We start from the raw sequence: 6,954 nt of genomic DNA on the forward strand, positions 1-6,954 counted from the left end.
CATTCACTTGGCTGTCACTGTGAGCAGAAATGAAACACAGCATTGGCATATACAGAAACCTTCTCATTTACAGCTGAGGGGTGACCTTTCCTTTCATCCTTAGCAGCTTGGCAAAGGTCTCCTAGAGTTTTGTGGTTTCTGAAATGTGTACATTCCAGATGGAAATGAAGTAAAACAAAAGGACAACAAACAGGAAAAAATCCTTAGAGGGGAAAAAAGAAAAGCCTGGTTCATGACTGGAAAAAATGCCATCCTACACATACATATACAAAAACAATCTAAACTAATGAAAATCAAATCTTATTCAAGGCTGAAAAGGCTCGATCTTAGCTCAGTTGTGCTTCTATTTGATTCACAGATACATTTGCAGAATACCCCAGACTAAAATAAAAATGTTAACTACTTACAGTTAATACCCTGATTAATACCAGTACTACCACTTTACTATTACTAACAACAACAAACACACAGGTACGCAGCTTGATATGACAAATGGCCATGCATGGAACAACTTTCCCTCCTTGTAAAGGAAAATAAACTGGCCATCTCTTGATTCAAAACAAGTTAGAAGCTTTCCACACTGCAGAGTATACATCTGAAGATACACCCTGACCAATACTTTATCCTTTTGTGCTGCCATAATGAAACAGCAGCAACAGGGCTGGCAACTAACCATAAATTTACTGACTATTCATTAAAAAAAATAAAAACAAATCAAGCTAAAAATGGCTGTCAGTAAAGTCTATAAGAAAATTTTATCTGTCAGTGGGAACACCTACATGTGGCAGTTTAAGAAGCATTAGCCATTTTTAAGGTGCATTAAGGACACGGGTATACAGATATGCACCCTTAGGCTAGGGACAGAAATTATACAAACTGGTTTCAGTGATCAGAAACTGATTTAAACTTGTAACAAAACTGAAGTTCAGTGCATATAAACCAGTTTCAAAATGACTGAAACTGTTTTAAGATGAACCTGGTTGAATGTAGTATCACACTTAACTGATTTAGGTCAAACCAGTTTATGAAACTTCTTTCCCAGACTCCTTCCTGGTTCAAGTTAAATCCGAGTCCCCCAGCATCCCAGCACGCTTTCCAGCCTCCAGAGAGCAAAACTGGCCCCACCCCTCTGCTCCCTAGCTGGAACAGTGAGGGCTGGCTCACTGCCCACCCCTAGGAAAACCCCTGCTGAAGTCTAGGCACAGGGAAGAGGATTAAACTTCCCTTCCCATGAGTACAGAGCTGCTTTGCTAAAAGCTTACTGCTGGCTGCAACTGTGGAGTACAAATCCCAGAGGCATCTGGAAGCAGGAAGAGGAAGTGATGAGCAACCCTGCAGAGTCCTGCTGCTGTGACTCTGGACTGCAAATTCCACAGACCTCAGGGGTAGCAGGAAGAGGAAGCAAACACACAGCCCATGCTAGCTACATGCCAGAGAGGTATGCTTTAGCACCTCCCAGCTTCTGGTTTGGGCTATTAGAGGCATGTGGCTGCATTTCCTGAATCAAAAGTAAATGTCTGTTCATCTGCTTATTGATTCAATCTTTGTAGCTTAGACTAAGCTGCAAAGACTATATCAATTCAGCCTTGGGCTTTTTGACTGTCTGTACTTAGCCCTAATGTGCCTTAAAAATGGCCATTTTAGGCTAATTGTGCCTAAATTTGATACCTGCATAAAGCAGACTAGTTAGGGCGCCGTAACCCACGTGTAGATGCCTTAAGGCACCCTAACGCTCTTGTCTATGTGACTGAGCAAGGCAAAGCCAAGCCCAGAGTGCCCTGTGCTGCTGCTAGGTGCCACCAAAAAGAAGAGGCAGCAGGTGTTGTTATGCAAGGCGCAGATGCTGGATCTGGAGCAGCAGTTCCAGCAGCAGCACTCCCTGTCGGTGTGCCAACTGACTTGTAACTCGGTCAGCAGAGGGGCGAGAGGTATGAGGGCTCCTGTCAAAGCACAAGGGAAAAGCGCCCCTCCCCGCATGACTCCCTGCAGGGGAAGGGGCAGCACAGCGTAGACAGGGCCTTTGCTAACAGTTCCCCTATACCTCTCCCTCAGGTCAGGTTTGCTGGCTGGGCAATGCAGCCCTGTAGGGGCAGGGTGTCTCACTGCCCGCTCGAGATTCAGGTGCTCTTAGAAGCTTGTGCTGGGGCTTCTGCCTAGGACAGCAAGTGGGTGGACTGCTTCTGCCCCCAGTGCCCAGCATGGCTTTCCCTGTTCTACCCACCTGTGTCCTGGGCAAGCATCCAGCCTCCCTGCTGGACACTGCCCATAGGAGAAGCAGCATGAGCTCCTGGGGGCACTGCATGGCTCAGCCCAGGCAGGCTGCATGTAACACGGGTGGGGGCTTGGCTTTGAATCAAGTGTGCCAAAGAGAGGGCCAAACCCCTGCCCGCATTATACCCAGCCTGCCTGAGCTGAGCCACGCAGAACCCCCAAGAGCTCATGCCACTTCTCCCATGTGCAGTGTCCAGCAGGGAGGCCAGGCACTCGCCTGGGACAGAGGTGGGTGAGCAGTCAAGTGTTTCCTCAATGCAGAATGGGTTTTCAAGGTAGGGCTCTAAACCACCACATCCCAATCTTCCTGCCAAGAATTAGGGAGCACATGGGGGACAGTCCCCAATACAAAGGGATATAGCAAGAGCACCTTTTGCTCCAGCAACTCCTAGCCAACACGAAAGCCCCAGGTGACAATAAATAAAAAGACAGGGTAACTTAGAGCAGCCCTAAAGCCCAGAAGCCCCAGAGAGCAGGAAAGTATTTAGAGAATGTACAACTATTTGTGCTGATGTTTTTGGGTCCAACACAAAATGATCTACAGTGGTTCTAAAAAATAAGAGCAAAGCTTTATTTTAGCTTCTCTCTGTCCTTTCCACTGCATGAGGAAGATCTTTTGTGGGTCACCGTTTTCGCTTGAACCCAAAGGTTCCTGGCTACATAGTCCTGCTCCTCTGCTTGGGTTATACCAATTGCCAAATTTGATATAAGGAAGGAATTCTTCCCCAGGTCAGATCAGCACAGATCCTGGCTTTTTTTTTTTTGGCCTGTTCTTGCTCCTGTAGCGTGGGGCTCAGTCCTTATCTTAGGATCTTCTGAGGACCTGTATCAAATACTTCCCTGGTTCACAGTGGCAGGGTATTGGCAGAGTCCTTATCACTCCTGATCTTAGCTATAATATGTTACAGAGTTCTTGATGTCTAGAATTTTGTTCTTTGTGGCCATAGGTGAGGGTGTGAAGGGGTGATCTGGGAGATTTCTTTAGTTAATGGTGGCCTGTGAATGAAGAGGATTTGGTTTAATAACAGGAAATCCCTTCCAGTCCCATGTACAATAAAAAATAACATAACTGCTTCTATATTGCAAATAAAATATATAGTTCCATCTGGTGCTCTGGGACTACGTACCACTAATATTAAAAAACCCCCAATAATTCAAGGATCAAAGTACAAAGTAATAATGCATTCACACAGATCCTGACAGTTCCTCAGAGGAAGTTCTCCCATAGACTTGCCCATCTACTCAGCCCTCCCTGCCAGAAGTCAAAAAGCACTGGGAAAACAAACAGGACTTACAGCAGGACCTAAAAGCCAACAGACTTAGCCTCTGACAATGGAGTAGGAAGCACATGCCAAAGCTGAGACCCCCTCTCCCCCAACCTGAGTGAGAAGACTCTGTTCTTCACCCCCTGGTTGTTAAACTGGGAAACATTAGCTCTAGCTTGAGACCCTCTATCACATGGGAAATGAAAATGTATCCTCACTGCAGTGTTAACCAGAATAACCAGTATGTATTCTTGTATTAGCAGCTTCTGATCAAAATCATACCCAAGATACTGGGCCTGAAATGGTGCTACACTCACCCACATGCGTCACCAGGTCTCTAAGACAAACTATAACTTTGGGCTCCCACTAGGGCTGTGCAAAGCTTCGGGTGCTGATTCGATTTGAAGGAGATTTGGCCCAATTCAGTGGCCAAATCTCCAAATCCAGATTGAATCAGGGGACCAATAAGAAGGTCCGAATCAATTCAGAAAAGATTCAGCCCCTGCCCACTGCAGCAGGGAGCTGGACTCGGAGCTGGTAAGTAGAGAAGGGGGAGGGGAGCGACTGGAGGAGGGAGGAGGGGACCATGGGGGGATCCCTGCCAGCCCCAAGCCCCTGCCTGCTTTCCCAGGTCCCCTGACCCCTGTCCACTCCCCCAGTCTCCGCATGGCTGCCGCACCTACCCCAGCTCCTGGTGCTTTAAAAAAAAGCCTGGACTCACCAGGTGGTGCAGGCAGGGAGGCGATCCTCACTGACCCCCACTGCCCCACACTGCATGGGGGGCTCTGTCATGAGCCTCCTGACCCCCGCCCCCGCTCCCCCAGCCCCCCCATGGCTGTCCCACCTGCCCCAGCTCTAGCCCTTAAGAAAAATAAAAATAACCCTCCCCCCTGCAGAATCACCGGTTCCTGCAGTGGCCTCGGGGGGCTTGTGGAAGAGCCCCCAATGCAGCGTGGGGCACTGGGGACAGCAGGTATCCCCTCGCCCCCCCCAGGAAGGAACTGGTGAGGCCAGGGTTTTTTGTTTTGGATTTTTTTTCCTTAAAGGGCCAGAGCTGGGGCAGGCAGGGCAGCCATGGGGGCACTGGGGGAGCAGGGGGGCGTTCATGGGGGCTTATGCATAGCCCCCCATGCAGTGTGGGGCAGCAGGGATCGCCCTCCCGCCCAACAGTACCTGATGAGTCACGGCTTTTTTTTTTTAAAGTCCCAGGAGCTGAGGCAGGCAGGACAGCCATTGCTGGGAGAGCGGGCAGGGAATGGGCCTGGGCAATTCGGAGATTTGGCAGAATTGATTGAATCATCAATTCAAATCACTGTCCCCTGAATTGGCCAAATCTGAATCTGAAGCGAATACTAGACGTTTTGCACAGGCCTAGCTCCCACCTCTGATCAGCCCATTGCGACAGTTTCCATTACCCACTTGTTAAATGGAATTTCCCTACTTTCTCCCACATGGGGTGCTCCCTTTTGGAAGTATGAAAGCATGGCGCAGTAACTGCCCATAATGTGTCGTGCACTGGGCACACAGGTAGATTTTGCTGCTACTTTGCCACAGTGGTGCACTAAAATGGGGACGTGCACCACTACAGCGAAATAGCCACTGATCACATGTAGGCTCACGTGATTGCTATGTTGCCGTACAGAGTCATACGGTGACATAGCACGTTGCTATGGCAACATAGGGCGATGTGTAGATGCGCCCATTGTCTCTTACACGCAAGGGAAGCTCCCCATAAACATCCCCAAAGCCCTCATTACCCTCCTTCAAATCCCTTCTTGAAACTCTCCTTTGCCATGCTACTGCTGAACCACATGTCAGCAGTTAGGTACCCTGAGATTACTGCTTGTGCTGCTGACCACTATTGTCTCTTGGGTTCCCTGGTTTCAATTTTATCCTGGTTGAACAGCCAGTCACCAAGCCAGGCATGCAGATTCCTGCTAGCCAAGGTGAGAGCCAGAAAACCTCTTTTCTTGGTATTTGCATATTTTTAAAAACTACCTACACTGGGTAACTCATATGAAAGTTATGAGTATTAAGAAACTGTGGATAATCTTGTTCAATTAGAATGGTCTTGAAAGTAATTTTTCCTCCTCCAAGAAATATTTTAAATGTCTTTCACAGTTTCATGCAAGATCACTCTATGCTTTCACCATGGACAAAGAAGTTAGGTTTTTCGACCGGGGGTATTCTGACCTGACGTGGTGCAACAGACATGCTCCCTCCCTGTCGTAGACACATGCTGTTTATGGGAGTCATACACTTTGTAGCATCTGTAGATCAACCTGACTGCATATCAGGAGCTCCATGCAATCCACCATGCTTTCCTCATCCCCTTGTGTGCCATTCTCCCATTTTCTTCTATTTGGGAGCTGTCTGCAGTCCTCCCAAACCCTCCATTATTCCCTTATTCCAGTGGCTTCTTGGGCCCCAGAGGCTTTCTCCTATACCAAGGACTCAGTATGCTTCATTCTCCTATCCTTACCATTGCAGAGTCCCACCTTCTACTTCCTATGCCAGGAGTGCTTTGTGTTGTCATTCTCTCTCCATAAAACTATTCTTACTTATAGCAGGGTCATTTTCTCCCATGCAAGAACCTCTGTACTCCCATTACTCCCTTTCCTTCCCTAACAGAATAATTCATTCCTCCCTATACCAGGGGCTCTGTGGGAATCCCATTCTCTTACCATTATGATGTCTTATGTTTCTTTGTGGGAGACAAGTCATTCAGAGTATCCACAAGAGAGGGTGAGCAGAGATAAGGCATGCTGGAAGGTCTTAAAACCAATGCCAGCAACATGTTCTGTGATATCTACAGGTGGGTCCCTATCTTGTTCCTTTGGGACCTCACTTCCAGTCTGAGCCTGATCACTATAACCGAATATCTGTGGAGCTTGTGACCCCACTCTTTACATTACAGGGCCCCACATTTGGAAAGCACTGTTTTACAAACACCTGCAGGGCTGCTAAACTAATGCCAGGGGCTCTGTGTGTCCTCCATCTTCCCAATTCCAGTTTTCTGATTTTCTTCAAAACAAATAGGGTTCTGCCTAGTGATCCTGAGAATTTTCCCCTAGAATTTTGGAAACAATCACATGCAGAGTCAGAAATTATCCATCCCATTCAAACAGAGAAAAGGGGACATTTCATCAAGTTACCTTCAGGATATTAGTGAAGTCAGCCAGCCCTAACAATCTACACCCCAGGGTACTCAAGGAGCTGGCGATCATCATAGCCCAGCCTCTGGCATGCATCTTTGAAAACTCCTGGCGCTCTGGTGTGATGCCCAAAGACTGGAAGAAGGCCAATGTGGTGCCTATCTTCAAGAAAGGGAGGAAAGTGGATCCGGCTAACTATAGGCCCATCAGCCTAACTTCTATCCCAGGGAAGATCTTAGAAAAGTTTATTAAAGAGGCCATCC

General features: G+C 47.7%; 1 protein-coding gene across 1 annotated transcript in view; it reads right to left on the minus strand.

The window, feature by feature from the left end:
* BTBD11 (BTB domain containing 11) overlaps positions 1 to 6,954 on the minus strand; it is a 356,390-nt gene that overhangs the window by 115,767 nt on the left and 233,669 nt on the right. The gene's annotated exons all lie outside the window — the stretch shown is intronic.

The sequence above is a fragment of the Gavialis gangeticus genome, unplaced genomic scaffold (assembly GCF_001723915.1).
Source record: "Gavialis gangeticus isolate Ggan-Ray unplaced genomic scaffold, GavGan_comp1, whole genome shotgun sequence".
In the NCBI taxonomy this organism is placed as follows: domain Eukaryota; kingdom Metazoa; phylum Chordata; order Crocodylia; family Gavialidae; genus Gavialis; species Gavialis gangeticus.